Here is a 22,632-nt window from a genome sequence, read left to right on the forward strand (position 1 = left end):
ACATAGCTTTGTAAATGCCACTGTGACAAGGAAAAAAGGAAGCAAGCTAGGATCTCCCAGAAACCAGAGAATTCAGAATTAACAGACTAAAGCATTTCATAATTAGTTGTAATTCCACTGATGATGTTTCACCTGGTATTTAGCATGACAAAGTGTGATCTGAGATTCCTATGGGGAGTGAAAAAGACTAAGAACAGGGAGAGTTGTTCTACTCTATACAAAACTCTCTCCATAGAGGCCAGATCTGATTACTTTCATAAAGACCAACTTGAGTAGGATTTGTGGTTTCAGTAAAATATTTGCTTTTGTGTACATTAAGTCATAGAGCTATCAAGCACCTTACAGGAGGGTATCAGGAGCACTGGAAAGCAGGAATTTTAAGCTGGACACTCTACTGACATTTAACTTGCTTTAACAATTTACTTGGCATTTGCATAGACGCTGTAGACAGGAAGCTGCCTACATGCCAAGAATTTTGTTACAGAAGAAGGTCCTTTGTGACGCATTGCACTGTTTGGTTTATACCTTTGGTATGCTTAATCCCTCTGAAACTTAGAAAGAGCCCAACATATACATATGTGAATGGTTGATTCAGCATGCATCATTTTGTTCTCTAATCAGTCACATCAGTAAACAATTACTTTAAAACATATTTCAGTAGTCCATTACCTATAAACCCCTCAATTTTACATTACTTTTAAATTGAGAAGGCATTTTAATTCAAAGTGCATATACACTTTAATTAAACATCAGCTAGGGACAATAATTCAGTGAATGTCTGTAATTTTCAATCTGAAATACGTTCTTCCATTGTAGGGTCTACGTGCTTGCGAAGTTTGCTCTTCCGTCCCCTCTCCTTTTTTCTTTCTGTTCAAACCAAAGTGTTATTAACAAGGATAAGGATAATTACATAAATTCCAACAAAATCCAGTAAAACACCCTGGTTAGAAACATGGTTCCGTTTCTAACATCATGATTACAGTTTCATGTCTGAAATAATCTAAATGGCTAAATGTACTAGAATCTGGCCAACATGAATGCATAGGTGGTTTCTTTGAGATTCACAGAGATTAATATATAGATATAAGAACTATATTTTAAGATTCATAATGAAATACTATTTTTCAGTAAAGTGTAAGTTTATACAGGCTGGAAAAAGCCTTGTCTGTAATTTATCTTATAGATGTTTTTGTCTTCTTTAGCATCTAAGTATCTTTTCAGGAACTCTTTGGTACAAAGCAGGATAGTATGCCTTTTCCAACTAGGACTACTAAGTACATTCCTTACAAGAGAGAATGGATAAATTAGTAGACTGGCCCAGAAGGGAACAAAACAACAGGCCTTATTTGAAAGATATTAAGTTGAGAAGAAATATTGCTATGTGCTAGTAGTAATGATAAAAAAGAGAAATTATGAAGACAAATGTGAGAAAAACAGAACTTCAGTGACAACAGAAGCATTGCCCAAGTTTGAGATGCTAGTAGAAAGGGAGAAATTCAACAAACAGAGTACTTGTGAAGAGGTAAGGTTTATCCTTCTGCTTAAATCAAGAAATGCCAAATTCTGCCTGTACAGAGAGACTGTAGCCCAAACCACAGAATGGTTAAGACTCTTAAGATTATAGAATGCTTAGTTGGGTTGGTTTATTTTTTGTTTGGGTTTTTTTTTTCCTCAATAATTTATCCCATGTTACTCTGGGGGTGTGTTTGTGGTGTGTGTATATATATATATATATAATGAAAAATGAAAGGGTTTCATAAAAGAAAAAAAAAGCTTTGTTATGACAGATAACTCGCATAAAGCACCTGATAGAAACACAAAGTTAGTAGCTTTTGTACAGAATGAAATAACATAAAATACTCTGCAAGAAAAAAAATCTTCTTGCTTTTCTTCTCAACTAGTACAAATACATTTTTGCCTCGGGACAATTCTAAGTGTCTTCTAAAATATTACTAATCAAAGTTGGGTACATCTAAAACCCACTTTAAAGTACATTACCAGAGAATTTATAATTTAATATCTGGATAGATTAAATTTCTATTTCTTTGAAACCAAGGAAGTTCAGAGAAACTTTGATAAACTTCTGCCTGTCAGCTGAGAAGTATAAGGAGCAAAATGATTAAGAGGCAGTGGTTTTGCTTTTGTGCAAGTACTACTTTGGGGGTCATAAAGAGTGAGGAAATGCTTCAGGAGTGCTATTTTAGTCTGCATGATTACCACTTGTGCCAAAGGTAGCAAGCACTGAGTGGGATCAATAACAAGTCCTTGGCAGGTAAATACTGTTTCCACAAATTGTGTAGTTTACTTTACAAAAGGATAAAAGCACAGTGAAAGATTGCCAGCATCTTCCAACAGTTCTGCATGGAAAGCCGGAGGATAACATGAGCAGTACCACATAAAGGTAGTATGTTGGCAATGACATGAAGAAATTAAAAAGGCTAGTAACGGGATAGACACAGAACTAGTCAAATACGAAATAAGTGTGACTATGTTTAACTGTTGCTAAAATAAGATAGAGCGATCGTGCAATTTTCCTTGTACACAGAAGAGATTTACTTCCATGACCTAAACTACTACACCATTCAGTATCATGCAGGGATAAATGCTTGGCCAATTTAGAAACATTTCCTCGTTTTTCATCAATTACACTAATTTCTTGAAGTGGCCCATATATATCATCTCCTTATGTATCTTTTTCTTATTTCAATGGGTAAGAAAAGGAAAACAAACCAGAGTTTCACTTGTTAATCTTGTCCATGATTTTCTGCCACATGTCGCATAAAATAGCATGCCTTTATTCAACTCAATTCCCAAATGTGTATACATCTTCCCTGCAAATAATCCCTATTAAATGAAATATGCTGGGTGAAAATACATAAATGCCTTACTCCTTTAAGGGACATGACTTTCTACAAAAATAGCAAGAAATGTTATCCTTTGGAATTGGGGTGCTGGGACACAGCTGTGATAGGAAACATGCCTAGGAATAAGGGAAGCTGTACTTCATGGGGGAAGTCATTTCACCTCTCCATGCTTAACTGGAAAGCGAGAATAGAAAACATTATTTCTTTCAAGAAGAAAAAGCAGGAAAAGCATTTTAGAACTTGTGCACAATCTTTCAAAATTATGGGGTTATAAAATACGCTTCTTGTAGAAAGCCTATGAAGCAAATCAGGATGCTAGTAATGTGCAATACTTAAATCAGAGATTATTAAGTTTACTTGATATATTTGAAAATGAGAAGGAACCTCTGTGTACATGTGGCTTGTTATACCTTCCGAAAAACATTCCTCAACATTTTCAAGTCAAACACAATTTTATCCTTTAGGAAAACATTTAGTTTTTATGTTAAAGGTGCCTGTGATGAAGAACCCATCACAATCCTTCATAACTCAATCCAATGTTTAACTGCCTTCACTGTTAAAAATATTGTATTTGCTTGCCTTCAACACCACTGCCCAATACAGTGAAAACCTGCTACTACTAAAGTTAAGTCTCCCAGAGATGTAACAGTTCTCATGAAGTCATACTTTAAGATTTTCACTATTAAACTAAGAAGACCTGGCCACTTACTTCTTTGTACTCCATGAAACTATTTTCCTGGGATATCTATTATCCCTTTTGTGATTTATGAGACTCTTTACCGAACCCTCCACATTATTCAACTTCAAGCATGGAATTCAGAACTGCAGAAGTTCTCTGCAGAAGTATTGCAGAAGCTCTCAGCATATTGCCAAAAATGGGAGTAATGGCATTTTTTTTTCTTCATGTGATATTCATGTGATTATACAGGATCACTTCAGCTCTATATACCATGGCACTGCACTGAGATCAGTGTCAGACTGACTATTTAATGTGACCTGTTAAATCTTTTTTAGACTAAGTGCTGTTGAGGAATGGATTCCTATATTCTACAAATATGATTCACGTTCCTTTTTCCAGACATATTTCCCTAATGAAATGACCAGATTTTCTTTTCCCAATTTGTCAACTTAGCCAGATTGTTCTGTATCAATCATGTTTTCTCTCAATTATTTACAACTACTCAAACTTTTTTCTTCCGCAACTGCTTGTTTCATAAAAGTTACATACAACCAAGAATATATTACTATTATACCTTATGTTTCTCTTATAATCTGTCATTTTAACTATAATTCCTCATTTGACATTTGACATGATCTTTCACATAACTAAAACCCATGCCATATACTTTGAGCTCTTCTAACTCATTAAGATACGTTGCCTTACTAAACTGTGAAAAAAGGCTGTTATTTTAACATTATTCATTTTCTAACAAAACTTGTAATCTCATGACAATTATAAATATTAGTTTTAAAGCACATATTTTCCACAATTCATTTTTAGTTGTCTTTAACATTATCCTTCTCTACCTCTTCATTACTGGAGTCTGAAAGCAAAACGACAGGCCTTCAGTTACTTATTTGGTTTCTCCTTTCTGAAACATTATAGCACTTCAGCTTCCTTCTTCCTTCAAAACTGATCTCTAAAACCTGTTGTATATCAACATTAAGAGTCTGCAAAGCTTCTCAGCTAGTTCCTTTCAAGCAAAGCTGTGCAGCAAAGGGGTCTGGCTGTAATGCCTGACATCATTCCAAAAGAATAATGTCAAAAAAGAAAAAAAAAAAAAAGAATTTGTTGTTTTGGTAAGTAGATGGTATGAGAAAACTTGCAAATAAACTTTACATTAGAAAAAGAACTAGAACAAGAGTAGAAATGTATTATAACACTTGTCTACCAGAATCTGGTTAATCTTCTTGGGAACTTCTCTCTTAGAAAAACAGATTCAAAATGTTTAAAGGGGGAGTCTTGGCAGGAGACCCAGATGTGCCAGGAAGTCTTTATTTATTTACAGACTTGTCAAGCCACTCCTGTCAGGAGTGTCAGCCTGTGGTACAGAGAAACACTGCATTCTTTCCCCAAAGTCTTAAATGTGGAAATTGTGGCTTAAGGGAGAAATCGGTATTTTTGAAGAAAAGCCAGTAGCACCCTCTCAAAACATGCTTCCTGCTCAAAATGAAGCTCTTTCCCAGAGTGGGAGGCCCTCAGAGAAGCGCTGTGGCAGCAGAAGCATTGAGATGCTGGAGGCCATCCCAGCATGGTCCCGGGGTGGCTGCTCTTCCCCAGGCACTGCTGCTGTGGTGCCACTCGCCTCTTCTGCAGCAGCTTGGGCTGTAGGCCAGCAGATACGTGGGGCTCACATATTTGATAAACCACTGTTAAACCGTTCCACAGTGCCATTGAGGTTATGATGCACACTAGTTGTTACACATGACCAAATGGCATTCATATAATTTTGAAGGTAGTATATTGTAGGGCTGGATCAGCTTTTGCATTGGTAAAGCTCATTTAGGATAAACTATAACACTATATTCACCCTGTCCAAACAAAACTTAGGGTTCTGTTTCTTTTTTAAATATCTTTCTACCTGCACTTTCTAAACTTCAATGCAATTACACTCCTGCAGCTGCAAGCTGAATTGATAACTCTCCTCTTGTTGTGCAGTAGCATTTACTGTGGTTTCCTCCTTGGAAATTCTCAATATAAATCAGTAGCATCTGTTGGTTTTGTTTTGGTTTTTTTTTTTTTCAGCAAATACACAATTACTGTGGTAGTTAGTTCCTTACCTAAGCTTTGACTCATCTTATTGCTACGTATCTGTTGGTTTAACATGCTCTAAAGGACAACAAATAATTACAGTTTGACTAAAATCACAAAAAAGAGGATATATTCTGACACACCGTCTATTTCTCAAATACGTGGAAATCAGAAAAAAATCTGTATAATATTAACAATAAAAGATTTATCATTAATATAGTTTAAGATGAACAAACCAATTAAAGATGTCATTTTGGGAAGATTTTTCTCTACATTTTCAAAAATAATGAAGAGAAAAGTTCTGAGAAAAGAGGTACGATAGCTATGTTAAATCAACAGAAAAGATAAGCTTAGGTACAAAAAAACCTAACAAGCATCTGAAATAAGAGGTAGAGAGTATTCAATGGAAGATGCATTGGCAACGATTATTTTCTAGATGAAAAGCCTGAGACTGATTTTTTTAAAGCATTAATATTTAATAACTTTGCATTTGCACTGTGTTAGACCGCTACTTAAAAATGAAATTGGCTTATAAGTTTTTATAAGAATCGCTGGTCTGCCAGACACTTAAGGGTACATTTTCAGCAATGTGCCTAGGAATTAACATTAATGGGATTTATGCAACGAAGTCCCTGAGCAGCACTCTAAATATTACTCTGTTTAGTAACTAATTTAGTGTGGTTGCATGAGTGTAAATGAAAGGAGAATTTTGATCTAATAGTTTTATACTATGAACTAAGTATATGTAATAGCTTGATTCCTCCCAATACAAAATAGCATAGTTGCATTAAAGCAGTGATTTGAGAAAATTTTATTCGCATTTGAAGATTTATGTTATAACACAAATTTCTTTGTACAGCAATTGAAAATGGTTAAATTCACCAGAATAATATGATAATTGTCAGTACAAAAAATTGGACTTCTGGATAATAGTGTGTCATGGTTTAGACCCAGCCGGTAACAGCATCATGCAGCCATTCGCTCACACTCCTCCTTTCCCCTGTTCCTCAGGGTGGGATGGGAAGGAGAATGTGAACCCCCTCAGGTTGAGATAAGAACAGCTTAATAACTAAATAAAGTAAAATTTAGTGACAATAGAAAGAATACCAACAATAACAATAGGAAACAACAAGAGAAGAAATGAAAGCTCAAAAAACACAAGTGATGCACAATACAATTGCTCATGACCGCTGACTGATACACAGCCTGACCCGAGCAGTGATTGGTCCTTTTTGGATAACTTCCCCCAGTTTATACACCAGGCATGGTGAGCTGTAGTATGGAACACCCCTTTGGCTAGTTTGGGTCAGGTGTCCTGCCTCTGCTCCCTCCCAGTTTCTTTTGCCCCTCCTCACTGGCAGAGCATGAGAGACTGAAAAGTCCTTGATCAGGGTAAACATTACTTAGCAACAACTAAAAACATTGGTGTGTTATCAGCATTCTTCTCAGACTAAAGCTGAAAACACAGCACTGCACCAGCTACTAGGAAGAAAAAATAACTGTTACAGATGAAACCAGGACACAAGTAGCTCTAAGAACTGCTATTTAAAAATGAACTGGAGGCACAAACTTCAGATCTCCATATTCTGAATAGTGAGATCCAAATATTTTGGCTTTGACCCACGTTCACTACTATTTTATCAGAGAAAATATCATTAACTTGATCAAATGCAGGATATAAAAATGGTTTACAATCGTATTCATTTGGTACCAGCTTACTAATATTTTAATTATATAGCATATTTTGTTTATGTTTTGTTAACGTACTGATATATTGTCTTATTTAAAGGAGTAACCTTTTTTATTAACCAAAAAAAAAAAAAAAAAAAGCAGCTTTAAAAATAATGTTCAGTAAGCCCCAAACATACAGGAGAACTTACTGCTGTGCCTCTTCTAAAACAGAGTTCACAAATCCAAGTATTGGCTTCTATACATTCTTATCTGTTTTCCCTATATGTTTTGACTTCAAGGAAAACACAGAAACTAATAAAATAAATAAAAACAAAAGTTGAGCCATATCACAGAAATGCACTTTTAAGTCACTAAGTATAAATATTTACTTCTATAGGCAGCTACTTCTTACAATCCCTATCTGAAATTTATCAGGCTCTATCATAAAAGCGTTAAGGCTGTTAACATCCACGAAATTTGTACTAGAAGAGCAGCTTTCAATGGTTAGAAAAGTTATATTTTCCATCCTAAACTGCTCTTTGGACAGTTTATACCCATTTGGTTTTATGTGAACATATCACTTTAGCTCTTCTCATGCTCTAATATTTATCATCTTGGTGATAGTTCTGGGCAGCAGTTTCATGCCCTTCTCAGATCTTCATTTTTCTAGGTTAAAGGGACCAAATTCCTTTGACTTCTCTCCCACTATCCTTTCACCTTCACAGTATGTTACACCTTTTTCAGTTTACATCAGATTTCCTGAACCAGCAACCATAATAACACGCTATGATGTGAGCACCTGCACAGACTACCATGAAATGAAAGATTACCCCAAAACTTTCACAACCTCTTATATTTCTGTATTTATTTACTATTTGGCACTGTAAATGTCCCTTACTGTATAAGGCTTCATATATATCACAAAGTTAGTACATCTAGACATGCTACCATCAGCTGTGAAAGCTCATCTATGATAACTGCCTGCCCATCCTGTCTCCATAGAACGGTGCTGGATACACTCGAAAAAGTTAAGCAAAGCGTCTCCACTGTTCTGAGCTAAAAGCACATATTAGGGCATATGTACCAGAGAAACATTCATTAGTAATTTATGTGGTAAAATTGTTGTTCACTCAGTCACAGAACTACATTTTCACCTATTACTACCAATGCACTTCAGCAAAGAGCTTGCAATTTTAGTGTTAGAGATGAAGGACACATTTCCCTTGGAACCAGGCTTGTTTGGGCTGCTGCTGTTGAAACATTGTAATTTCCCAGTCGAGACATTTTTTGTAAGTCTGGCTATGCTTTCGCTCTCTTTGATGAGATGTATGTATTCATTCTTTCTTTTTTTGTGTTCCTACTTCACATGCAATATATGGAAATAACAAAGGCCAGTGCATAATATATACATAAATTTAACACATGAAATAATGTTAGCTGGTTTTAAAGAAAGTCTTACATAAGCCTGAAAACAGCAGTACTACAACATGCTTCTTCTGTATTACCTGGTAGCATCCTTGGACATGCATAAGTTCTCTGTGGTAATTATTTCCAATGGGAAATGAATAATTCAGGGGCCATAAAATGGTGATTTTAGATTTGGGAATTACAAAAATACCCTGTGGGACATCTACTCAGCTTCCTATGTGACCTTGGGCAAGCCAAAGACTTTATGGTTCAGTTCCCCATCAGTAAAGTAGGAATATTAATGTTTTCCTTCTTTTTAAGTCTATTTTAAGAGCAGTATTGGAAGCCTTACAAATAAACAAAATAGAAAATACACCTGGAAAAAGATACTATTTCCTATTACCTATTAATAGGTAGAAATAAGCCTACACCTGTAGCTGATTTATCTCTTATTGTTGGATCATGTCTACTAAGTAGGTACTTAGATCTTCCTCATACTTGTTATTTAAGTGTTTGTCTGGGATGAAGGAGCACATATCTCTATTTCTGTGAAGTTTGAGGCAAAAAAGTAGGTATTTCCCCTGCTGTTACTCGAAATGCAGGAACTGTGGTTCTGAAAGAAAGCAGCAATCTGTTTTCAGCCACAAGGCAGATACGAATTGCACCAAACCTGACATTTTTGGCAGAATTCTTTCTGATGTTTATGAGAAGAGACAGAATTAGGAAAAAAAATACTTAAAAATTATGTTCTGTAAAATCATTATGGCACTGTAGCTTGAGTCTAGTTTTTTACTTAACTTGCCTGAACACTGAGCTTATGTAGCATAATAAAATAATAACAATTCTACTTGTGATGTATCCTAGACATAGATTAATGAGCATATAAATAAACTGAAGAACCTAAGATGGGCAATGTTCTTCCAGCTTTTTATTTTTTTACACACTCTTGTTTACTACCAGAGTGATACAAGCATCCAACAAATAAAAAATATAAAATAGCTGTACTGATCCATCAGTTCACCTAATCCTTCCCTTTTGACAAGGGATAGATATTACAACTCTCTAGTTTTAATCTTAATCTTAGTCTACTTTAGTAAATAGAACAGTATGCACTGATTGATTATAGATAAAACTGTATTAACATATTTATAGCATACAGGTAGTATGTTTTTAGTCATGTCATACATTATAGATGGGACTGCTTTCATAAAGGGAGATGAAGGTATCTTTACATTAATTAATGAAGAATGGCTCACTTGAATTTTTCTCCACATAAAGGAATCTCCTCTCATAGTCAAACATTTTCGCTCCATAAAATTTTCCTTCTTTTTGCCCTTTTCCAACAAATGGAGTCACAAGAAACATGTTCAGATATGCAACGCTACATACACTGTGGTAGAGATAAAATGGAATATGCTAAGAATTCCTCGAGGAAAATTACAAGGATCCCAATTTTATAGGACAAAAAGATAACCCTGTATCCCTAATGTAGGCATGACTCCACCTTGCTCAATGTCTACAGATCACTATGAAGTACATGCAAGTATTCACATTTATCACAGGAACTCCCTACCCTACTCACCCTGTCCCAGGATTAATGAATATCAGCCAATACGTGTGAAGACTGATAGCAGCATATTATATTACAGAATAGTGGCCTCATAGTGGTGCCAAGTCTCTAGTGATCATGTGGGGAATACAAACACAGAAGTACATAGAATACGCATACATAATATATACACAATCTGCGCCTAATACCTTCTAAAGTGAAGCAGTACTAGGAGTGCAAAAGAATTGTGAAGAGAAATAAATCTCTTCTACATGCAGTGAATGGCTAGCAGAAACAATATTGTAGCCATGCGTGTAAAAATGGAGAGCTGCAGAGGATCTCAAAGTGTAATATATCCTCCTGTTCAGAAAATAAAGGACAGTTTTCACTTTTGTCTAAAATTAACTATTTTACTCAGCCAAGTATTTCTTAGTGAAACTAAGTAGCATTAGCTAGACAGCTCAGGAGGAACCTCCCTTAAAAAGCACCTTATAATGGCAAAAATTTATGTCAATTAACATTTCAACTATTAATTCTAGGATAACTTGGACAGAATAATAATAGATACAAAACCAGAAGGACAGCTGTCTAGTGCTGGCTGAGAATTTCAGCAAGAACTTAGGCATTGCTTACAACAGTGTGCTGGTTTTGGCTGGGCTAGAGCTAATTTTCTTCACAGTAGCTAGTGTGGGACTATGTTTTGGAGTTGTGCTGGAAACAGTATCAATAACACATGGATGTTTTAGTTACTGATAAGCAGTGCTCACACAGAATCAAGGCCTTTTCTGCCTCTCACACTGCTCCACCGGTAAGGAGCCTGGGGGTGCAGAAGAGGCTGGGAGGGGATACAGGTGGGACCCCAACCGACCAAAGGGATATTCCATACCATCATGCTCAGCAATAAAACTAGGTGGAAGGTTGGCAGGGGGGCCTGTGCTTCGGGACTGGCTAGGCGGGGTTTGGTTAGTGATGAACAATTGAAACACTTGTCTTTCTTTGGTTTTATTTATCTTTGTTATTTTCCTTTTCATTGCAATTTATTATTATTATTATTTTATTCCAATTATTAAACTGTTCTTATCTCAATAAAAAGGTTTTCTCACTTTTACCCTTCTCATTCTCTTCCCCCATTGCGCTGGGGAGGTGCGACTGAGCAAGAGGCTCTGTTGTGCTTAGTTGTTGACTGGGGTTAAATCACAACAAATAGCTTTTCATTTCTAGATAGGATACAGCAGAACATGTGCTCATGTGACGTCAAACTTGCCCAAGGACTTCAGAGCCATGTGAGCTGAATGCACCTGGAAACACTGCTTGAGCTTTTTTCTTCTTCCAGATATTAAGTTTACAGAATTTGGCTTCCCACAGAGCTGAGTCTCTGAATGCCAAGGCTGAAATGTTTACTTCTTAAAAACAGCAACCTATGTTTCCCAGAGTAATTGCTATTTTTTCATGAAGCCACCTAATAACTAAGTCTAGGCAGAAACTAGTACTGCTCCCATGAGTGCATCTACATCTGCTCACTTTAATGTCATAGTATATCAATCACAAACAGAAACTAAAATTAGACATTTTATGGGCATTTATTTAAGCTTACATGATTTCTTATGAATGATGTGAGTCTTTGAGCTATACCTAGATTCTACACCTGATTTCAACAGCAAGAATCCCAGCTGTTTTAACAATATTGGTAATCAGTCGATTTCACTAAAAGCTACTTTTTGTCTTCTAGGAATAACTGTCACAAAGCATTAATTTGTTGTTTTGATACTACCGGTCCAGATATTTGATAGATATTAAAAGCGCAGCCAAGGTATCAAGTACTTAGCAGTACAGACATCAGGTGCCAGGACAATAGAGTGCCAAAGGTATTGGCAAGCTCAGTTTTGAAATATTGGCCTGATCTGGGCAAAACAATAGCAGCAATCCAGAATGCATTGGTAATACATTATACCTCATCCAATATCGAAATTGCGAGCATTAAACGTCAGGTGTTAGTCTGTTCTGCAAGTGAGGGAATTCTGTTAATTTTGTGAACTTTCTGAAAAAAAACTGAAAGGTCCTGAACACAGCAAGCAAATCACAAGGAAACAAATTGCTTAACAGCAGGATTAAGTAAACTCAGAGCCACATGCAACAGTGCTTTGATATGCTTGGCAATAAGAGGAGCCTTAGTTCCATCAAGCAAACAAACTGGAAAACTACTGAAGGCTTTCAAAGTTATGCCACTATGAAGCCCAACTGAACAGTGTATCAGTAACTCAAATGACAGATAGACCTGAAGATAGAATACTGTCGAATTCTTTTTAAAAAAATAATTCTGAAGTGAAGGCAGGTTAATGATCAAAGTAAGTTGGCTTCCTTTCTCCTGAATTTAAAGCTTCAGGGGCCACTCTTGAAAGTAAATATGTGATGTATTCTCCTTAAGCATATCTTTCTTGGGATCCCTCATGAAGGTGACAACATGCATGCCAAGTAAGATCGCCAATTAGCCATCAGCAACATTGCTCAGAATATTTACATCAGAGAGCTATATAAACAAACAAACGTACTGAGTACAAACTGCTGACATTTATGCTAGCTTGCAATTTCATGCTAGTGGCATGGTACTTTATACACTGTGGAGCACTTCTGTATCAAATCTGGAATGGGAGAACCATTATGGTCAAGAGGAGAGCAAGTATACTGTGTTCCCTGACAGACTCTAGCACACTAGATTACTAAAAAAATATTTTTGAAGTAGCATAGCTCTTCACACTACTTTCATAGTGTTTAAAAAGGCTGCTTGTCCTACAGAGTTCACATTCTTACCATAACAAGTCATCATGCAAAGAAAGGAAGTGTGAATGTAAAGCAGAGATCATGCTAAAGTCAAAGAAAACAAGTGACTTACATCACAAGAGAACAATAAAGACGTAAATGTTAATAAGCAAGGAATTTATTACAGCATCCAAAAAAGAATGGGCATCATAGGAGAGAAGACCAGAAGGAAGAGTGAGTCAACAGGCATCAGATTTGGTGCTGTATTTGGTAGTAAGGAGTGGAAACATAAAAAGAAAGGCAGTATATATATACTGGGACCTGCAAGGAAGTAAAAATATGAAAGTCTGTGTGGGATGACACAAAAGTTCACATGAAGCAGAGCTCAATGATACAGCTGTAGGAAGCTGGGACATATGAAGTCTAACATAGATAGCAAGATCTAAAATCTCAAGACAATAGTATGCTGACACCCGACTGATATTGTTTGACTGTGCCTGTATACGTGGCAGAATCTAAATGGCACTACCTTGTGCTATGTTCCAAGCCAGTGAAGGATGCTCAGCATCAGACCACTTCACATGTCCAGGGACCCATCACTGTATGAGTTTCCAGATTTTGCTGTTAAGCAAAGAATTGTTACCCGTTGTTCTCCACGGAAAGGCCAACAGAACGAAGAAGGAGTGGGAGATCAAATGTGCGTGCTTTCATCATAAATCTGTCAAAGTTTTAATAACTACCTACCGACAATCATACAGCATCACCTGCCACAAAACTAGGGAGGGGCCTTAATTTGATTCATACCAGCTTTAAGAGTTTGCTCAACTCTTAAGGGGAGGTTAGGGTCATTGGTTTAATAATAGGACATCCCAAATTTTCAGGTTCTCCCTCTCCTTCCCCTTCAGTCTTAAACACATAGACAGACACACACTTCCCGAATAGGCTTCTTCCAAGAACTATTAATTATACACAAGCACTGATATTGTGTAGCATATCTGAACAGAGAGAGACAAAAATACAGGCCAAGAAAAGATCACATTTTAATACTCTATTCACTGAAGTCCATACCAATATGTTAGTAACACTATATTAATAAAATATAGAGTGAGGGACCATGAAAATAAAATGCTGCAGTCATGTGATAGTCTGCAACATTTCATGCACAATTTGCAGTATTCTTTTACTTAATATGAACATATACTTAGTAGCAATAAAGAGAGTAAAGGAAGGCATGCTAGCATATATGCTTGTAATAGAGGGGCCATAGCAAACAATAAAGTGATGCAAACCTAGAGAGAAATAATCCCATATATTCCATGCTATAGTGTTACTAAATGGGACTCTCAAACACAGTCATAAATAATCCCCATTTTTTTCCACCCTGCAAAAATAGGCTGGTATTCTGTTCTAAATGGAGCATTACAATGCCTGTTCTTTGTTCAGCCCTCCATGGAACACTGTGGTGTGTAAAATCTGTCTAAAAAAGCAGTTTCTCTCTCTCTCTCTCTCTCTCTCTCTCTCTTTCTTTTTGCTGCCATGGATATGACATCATTTTTGCCAACCGTTGCTAAGTCATGAACAGAGGGAACATTTCCTTTTCTCAGATAGAGGGCAGGGTATGAGCCAGAGCTACCAAGAGACACAATGTTCTCTTTATGCAGCCAGGGAAAACAGTAAGAGAGGGCTGCCGATGGTCTGGGAAATGGCAGGCAGCCACAGAGCAGACAAAGCTGATAGTGCTGCCTGGCCAGTCTCAGTTCCCACTAAATTGGTGGCCTATTTTCCCATCCCAAAGAAAGGAAAGGGAGGGAGCAAACAAAAAAGGCCTACATTTTCGCCGCCTAACCCTTGCTGAGGCATTGCTCTGGTCCCTCGCCCTTCTCAATGACGGCTGCGTCCTCTGTTGGAGAACAGGAGAGGGAGCACTTACGATGTATCCGAGAGCTGCTGCTTCTAACCCCACCGCGTGCCATACCTACCAACCATGAATATTATGGCTGGGGGGAAAGGGATTCTTCCAGAACAGAAAGAAGTTAGGTCCCCAAAAGACCCAGAACTCAGTTATGGTCAGATTAAGAACCATTCTAAGACATATGTTTTCTGGATGCCTGTAGCCTTAAATGCAGGTCCTGAAGTCCTAACTCAGTATTTCCTAGCAGGCAAAACTATTGTTGAGAACAATGTCAGTATCATATGAGAAAGGACTTTTGATACATGACCTCTGATCATTTCCCACACTTGCATAGATACAGTGACATAGATTACAGTGTTGCAGTTTACAGTATTCAGAACATAAAACCTTCTGGAAACTGAAAAAAGTTCTACTTTTTTACTTCTCAGAAAACACATCAATGAGGCATGTTTTCTGCAACACTTATGAACATCTTACAACTGAAAAAATGGCTAACTTTCTCCCAGATCTAAAATCTTTCAGAGCTCGCATTGTGTGACTTGGACTGACGAAAAGCAAATGTTTGCATTTTCCTTAACAGAGGAGATGATTTCTTTTCCTTATTGCAGCTATTCATCACTTATTTATTTAACTTACGATAGACAGACTACAGGTTTTTTTGCATGCCTCTGTCCTAAAAGAAAAATAGAATTTCCTGCATCCCAGATAATGGCACCAACCAGAGAAATCAATTGCCTTTTGTTTTTTGAAGAATCTGAATGCAAGGTAGAGGGGATGACATTTCTCAAAGGAGGGGGGCGGAGGAGGGAAGGGAAAGAAAAAAAATCAAACGATGTATTTAGATTCAATCTAAAGTACTACTTTTCCATTCCATCCCAGCCAAGGTTTTCATAAACTGCTCTCTTCCATCAAGATAAAAATTTACTCTAGCTAAGTTATCTCTGGAATAGGTAAAAATTTGAAATATGTGCTTCTATTTTCTCATAATTCTTAATTTGTGCTAGAAAACAAGAAGAGAACACAAATACACGTTGACTCAAACCCTGCTTCAACTGGCTGTTCCTGTATAAACTACCAGTAGGGGACACTAAACAAGCGGAAGATTTTCACACTTTTTTAACAGATATACGAGGTTGCTCTTAACATGGTTAATAGTGAAAAGTGCATACATTTAAAAAAAAAAACAAACCCAACAAAGCCTCTCCAAAGCAAAACCTTCCTTTAATACGTATCTTTGGCTTTCCTACAGAAATAATTTTGCATAAGCAAATTTCATGAGCACAGGCACCTATGTGACACAGGCACATGGTTTCACTGACACATGAAACAGCTGACATGAGGTACAATACCGTACTAGTTAAAAGATACTCTGTGTGTGTTTGCATTTCTGAGTACAAATGCATGTGTGACTTGTGAAGAGAAGTTTTAACGGTGAACTTTCCAAAGCAACAGTCATCAACTTACTAAAAAATAGACTCAAGTAGTTTCACGGGATGGGATTAGCATATAGTACATAGCCTGTGGCATAAAAGAGACTAAACTTCTAGCTCCTGTTCACAGTTAGATACAGCATCAGGAATAAGCAGTGAGCTTCTGTCCTCAGTCATCAAGGGAAGGCTTGATCCTGCCCTCAAATGTGAAGGCAGTGTCTTGTAAAATCAGCTACTCTACCAGTACCGCGTTTGATATTACAAGACACAGAGATGTGTGCTGGCTTACTAAAAAGAAAACTCAAAGTGCATAAAATACCACTCCTCCAACAATTCCTGCCTGCAAAAAAAGAGATGAGGACTAAAAAAAGGGCTAATGGAAAATAACCCCGTGCCCCCATCTTCAGTGTAAGAAGGGAAAAAAAAAAGAGGTAGTAGATATACATATAAATTCCTAGAGCTCAATTGAATCACAGCATCAGAGGGAAGGAATTTATATTAAGCCTTTTAGAACACTTTGGACTCTACTGATGGCATTTGTTTTGAGTTCACTCGCGCCTGAATGCCCAGGAAGGAAGCAAAGTGAATGTGCAATGTTGAGCTCGCAGGATATGTTGCTTGATAGGGTGCTGGCATCAGCAGGGTTCATTTTTTTCTCAGACCCCAGAGCTGCACAAGTGTATTACTGTGTGCTTTTGTGCAACACCAGGGAAGCTGGAACAATTCCACAAACTATATGGATGAAAAGATGGAATGCATCATCCCAAAAAAATGCACTCCTTTTCCCCTCCTCCCTTCCCAAGGGGAAAAACATGATCTTTTTTGTAAATCTCTCACAGTCCTTTTTTTTGTGTTTGCACTGAATTTCCTTTAATTGAACGTACAGTTGGAACTCAAACATTATAGTAACATGAAGAAATTGTTCTTGCTATGAGAATTCCCAGCACTGCAGATCCATGTTCTATTACAAATGCAAACGCCATTAAAAATGCCTTACTGCTTTGCAGAAGAGTTTTAACTTAATCTAGCTTTCCATTGCTTTTCGGCACTTGCTCACTTCTCATTTGTTCAAAAATTTAAATTTCGAGCTCCCCTCCTCCATACCAGAATAAGGCAAGAATAGATTTACATGAATCAACACAAAAACCTGTGGATTAGCAGGGAAAATATCCTAAACCAAATAATTCATCTTTGAGAGTATCGTCTCATCAAAATTCACAACCCTGGAAGTCTATTTGCATTAATTATTTAGGAAGTTTACTAAGGAGAATATGAATACCATGTCTGTTTCTTTTTTTACTAGATGAACAACTTTTTGCTAATTAGATACAGTATAACTAGCATCGTGAGGAGAAAAATATGCCACTAGGGAAAAGTACGCTACTAATATAATGAAACATTAAGAGAAATAATGAACCTAGTCAATAGATAATAGTGTACTTTTGTCAAAGAAAAGTATAATTTTTCATATTTGACAAGGCTAAAGCTTATGGACTCTTTCAGAAATTGCCATAAAGCATCTAACAAAAGCTCCATAATGGACATAGACCAAACTGGTTTATAAATGTATTTAAAAGAATGTAACCAGGAACTGAGCTGCTTCCTCTGTTTCAACTAACATATATGGTCGCAGGGTGAAAAATGAACTGAAAGAGTTTGATGCATTTGCAGCATGATTATATCATATCAATGGAATGGAAAATGTTAAAACTACTGAAACTTTCCAAGTGAATTAAATGGGCACCATTAAATAGTTGGTCATGTTCTGAAATTGGTACGTTCAAAGCATTAGTAACTTTAAAAAGGAAAAGGAAAACTGACCAGCTCTCTGCTGAAGAAATCTCTACTCCCTGCAAGCACTACAACTTCACACTACTAGTAAAAAGTAAAAAATTATTATTGTGACTAAACGTAATAAATTTGACCTTTAGGCTCCTCAGCTCCTCAGCTGGGGTGCTAATGATTGAAAAAAATATTGCAAAATCATATTCTGATTAAAAACTACTATTGAAAGTCCCAGTGAAATGAATCCTGCTGAACTTTAAGATTACTAACATTTACTTGTTTTATGAACCCACAGTGGAGCTGCACTCAGTGACGCAATTTCTTATGCCAAATAAACCGTTGCAGACATCCATTCATGTCCCTTCCAAACAGCAGGGGCTGCTATATAGCAGGCTACCTCGCCTGAAAGGTGAATGAAAGAAAATGGAAATCACCTACAGAATAAATAAATAAAATCTTGTGATATGGTCCATGTACTAGAAAAGACTGAGCATAATGAGACATCTCAGCAGTGTAAAAGGGGAAGTCATATTAATCTGAAATCGTCTTGGAAAAGATTCATTATAGCCTGCTGCAGAATTTTTGGGAGAAACTCCTCCACTAAAACTTCTTGGACATTTTTCATTACAGCATGCTCCCAGGAAGCCCCAAATGACAGCCTTTATGAGTTATGGCGGCACAGATTTAGAACTGTGAATGCTACTACATGTTTCCATTTTACCCTCTGGTAAAGCTAGGTTTATTATAAGATGACCAAAACCACACTGGTCCATATTCTCTGAACCCTAAAACTGCATTTCCATTCAAAAAATTACATTTTAGTTTTGAAAGCAGCACTCAAACATTCATTAATAGGAATTCACCCCACAAAACAAGTAGAATTATAGGTCTAGAGAACCAGGGCTGTTTCCCAGTAAGAAATTGCGCAATAATTAAAGTAAAATAATGACTTGCCATCCAGTGCAAACTGAACACTGACCTACAAATGCACATTACTTACTCATCTCTCAACCATCTTTCTATTTCCTAGCCTTAGAGGTGGAGAAGCAAGTGTTTAGTGAGTAAACATGACCATATTTCAGTTGAGACAACAGAAAAAGAGTTTTGAAACCCAATTTCCTGGACAGTCAGATTTCATTATGTTTTCCCTGAACAGCCATCCAAAGTGAACTTTCAATTTTCCAAGCACTGTTGCTTTCATTTTCTAAGTGTTTTAATGCTGAAGAACTTTTTCATTTTCTTTCCTCCTTATTCACAGTTCTGGTAGCCTGCTAATCCTTTGATTAAAAGTTTACATTTATTTAAAAACACATGGTTTCCATTGGTGTGAGTGCAAAACCAGTTACCTTAATCTCAGTTAAGTAGGGAAATACTGCTGCCTCAGATGTTGTACAGCTGTTGCAGGTGATACTAAGAAGTCATGTGGTACCTGCAACATCTTTAGTTATATTTATGAAAGTTGGATTCCAAAACCAGATGTTCCCAATACTTTAAAACATAAATTTCTGATATAACAATTCAGGGTTGGTTGCTTGTTGCAAAATCTCTGTTGACAAGTCCGTATAATCTATCTTTCAAAAAATCCAAAATGCGGATCCACGTTACAACTTGGAATATAAATTTCAGTTGGGAAGAATTATCTTTTTGATAGAAAATTACTATTATTTGGTTTGACTTAAGGAGCAATTCAACAGACTCTTGCTTTTTACTGGTAGAGAGAATCCCCTGAAAGTAATGGAAACCATAAAGTGTAAAGGATACAAATCAACATTATTTCCTTGACTCATACTGGCATGATATACCATTGTGATAAAATCAGTATCGCCCTTTTGAAATGGAAAACAATACATTAGCCTACTCATTCTTGATATAAAAATCACTGGAACTAATTTGTCCTGGCCTGTAGATAACTTGTGCTCATTCCCTTTAAAGTTACAGTAGCAGTAGCCTCACAGCAACTTAACCACCATAAAAACAAAGTGCTTTTATTCCTGAGACATGAGTTAAATTTCTGTAGAAATATTGATTGGATCACACTGTTGCTGTCAAACAAGAACAAGTTGCTGTTTGAAATCCATGGATGGTGTAGAGTCTTCAATTTTACAAAGAAATGAAGGAAACCATTTGTAACTAATGGCCCCAAACACATAGGTGAAGGTCATATATAGGGTCACCAAACAGGTGACCTAAATAGCTGAAACAGTATCAAGAGCTCAGCTGGAGAACTTACTCGACGTGCCCCATACAGTGGTATTCAAAATGGCAGAAAGCAGCACCATTTGTAACTTATATATATTTGATACATACAACGTTACATATACACAACATATATGGTTGAAAGCATATAAATGTGTACAGATACCTTTGAATATGTAATCATACATAAAGAAAGCATAAATTGTTTCTCATATGTGGATATTGGCCACCCTCTGATATGCCTTGGTCAGGAAATAATTAAAAGTCCTTTGGTTTATTTAGGGATTATATTAGTAAGAGGTAGGAACTATAGGCTGTATGAATCTGTAAATATTCATCCATTTTCCTCAAAGTTAAATATCTACCATTCACCTACAAGCTGACCCCTGGTCACAGCTTGAGAACTCCAGGCTGTCAAGAGATCTTTTATCTTTAAGGACTGACCTTAGTTATCTGACTGCAATGGACCTAGCGGGTGACCTAAATAGCTGCAAACAGATTCAAGTGCTCACCTGAGACACTGTGGTCAGCAGTTAAAAAACAACTCCAAACCACCAAACCCCACAAATAAAACCCTGTTCGTAACTACATTAAGAAAGCATTTTATTCAATATATGCCACTTCATACATTTTACTTGGGGTTCCAGACAACTGTTCTATGTTCTAGTTTTATTCAAAATATGGTCTCGTTTGTTTTCAAAGACAAGGGTCCGATTTGTAGCCAGTAAATGGTATTTTTAGCACAACATAGCACACATGCTTCAATACCTAAACATGACACAGAGTTTAGAGTGAAGTTCCATGCCTTGCTTCTTAAAGGTTTACTTGTGCTCAGTCTTTATTGCAACCTAAATCCTCCTCTTGAATTAATATGTGATATAATACATTAACCTGCGGGAATAGTACTTTGTCCTTGTGCCCTGAGGATTGCAAGTCTCTCAGAAAGTACAAGAACTCTTATCAGAAGACCTAATAGGGAATCTAATCCTGCACATAAGAATAGTGTGGAGTGGGATACGGAGGAGGGAAGAGGTGGTGCAGAATCCATTTAATGGCTTAAGTGATACTGTAAGCAGTTCAATTTATTACATTTATCTACTTTCACGGTCGGTTTACATGACTAGATAAACATCTTGGTTTGGAATTTTGATGGGATCATAAGAAGGGAGGAACTTTGAAAAAATAAAAATCCTAGAGACCATGACAGTGTTGTACTGAGATTTCCAATGTCCTTCCCCTTTAACTAAAACCCATGAATAAAGATTCATAGTGTGGCATGGATTTATATATAGCACTCCCAATTGATATCGGTGGGGTTTGCTTTGAAAAATCAATGGTGTGACACACCACAAAGATAGAAATTAACATTTTTCCTACTTTAAAACAACAAAATACATTAACTATGACAAATTACAAATTGTTTTTTAATATTCGTATTGTTGGATTATGGCATGTACTATTTAGAAGTCAAAAATCAAATTGGAGAAAACAGATCCCTTTTCTTACTTTGCAAAAGCAAAATGGTATGTAAAAGACAAGTAGTAGAACAATACAAAAACAAAGGTAGTGTAGAATTCAGAACATTCAGAAGAAAGTTCATCAAAGTTATTTTTATCATAGTAGATAAAAGTATCATCAATACTTTAAGCAAGTAAAATAGGAATTTAATAAAACTATTACACATTAAAAAGAACACCTCCCCCCTCAAAAAAAATGTTCACTTTGCTAAGTTATTTATATGTTTACTGCTAGTGATGACAAAAACTCAAATGATATATTCATTTTCATGAGAAAATATTGAAAGGGGTATTGGAGATGCTATATATACCTTCTGACAACCTAGAACCAAACTCTCCACGTGGACAGTTATAAGAAGATCAAAGATAACCCTCCCATTATAGTGCAGAGGCACAATTATTATGAACTTGGAAACAAATCCCGATCAATAAACGTTCAAAGCTGTGACAACTGAATGCATCCAACGGAGACTGATACAGTGTACCAGAATGTTCAGCTTCACAACCAAACTAAAATGAAAATTACAACCAAGTTAATAATTGTACCTAAAACCACCCACTTTGCCCTTTCCTTTTTTTCTTTTTCCTAATTTTAAGGATATAATAATAAATTATCTTAGTACATACAAACACAGGACACACAGCTGATAATCTTGCTTTCCAAAGTGCCTTTTTTTTTTTTTTCCCAAATCTAAACCCAAAATATGACACCAAATTTACCTACAGCCCATATTTTAACACTTTACGCTGAGCTCCCTGAATACTTAAAGGGGTTTTCAATATCTCAATACC

The 22,632-nt window shown here is 36.5% G+C and overlaps 1 protein-coding gene across 1 annotated transcript in view; it reads right to left on the reverse strand.

Annotated features, from left to right (window-relative positions):
* The window catches only part of PRKN (parkin RBR E3 ubiquitin protein ligase), a 568,831-nt gene that overhangs the window by 217,953 nt on the left and 328,246 nt on the right, over positions 1–22,632 (reverse strand). The window lies entirely within an intron of this gene.

Source organism: Strigops habroptila, chromosome 10, assembly GCF_004027225.2.
Source record: "Strigops habroptila isolate Jane chromosome 10, bStrHab1.2.pri, whole genome shotgun sequence".
NCBI classification, from domain to species: Eukaryota; Metazoa; Chordata; class Aves; order Psittaciformes; family Psittacidae; genus Strigops; species Strigops habroptila.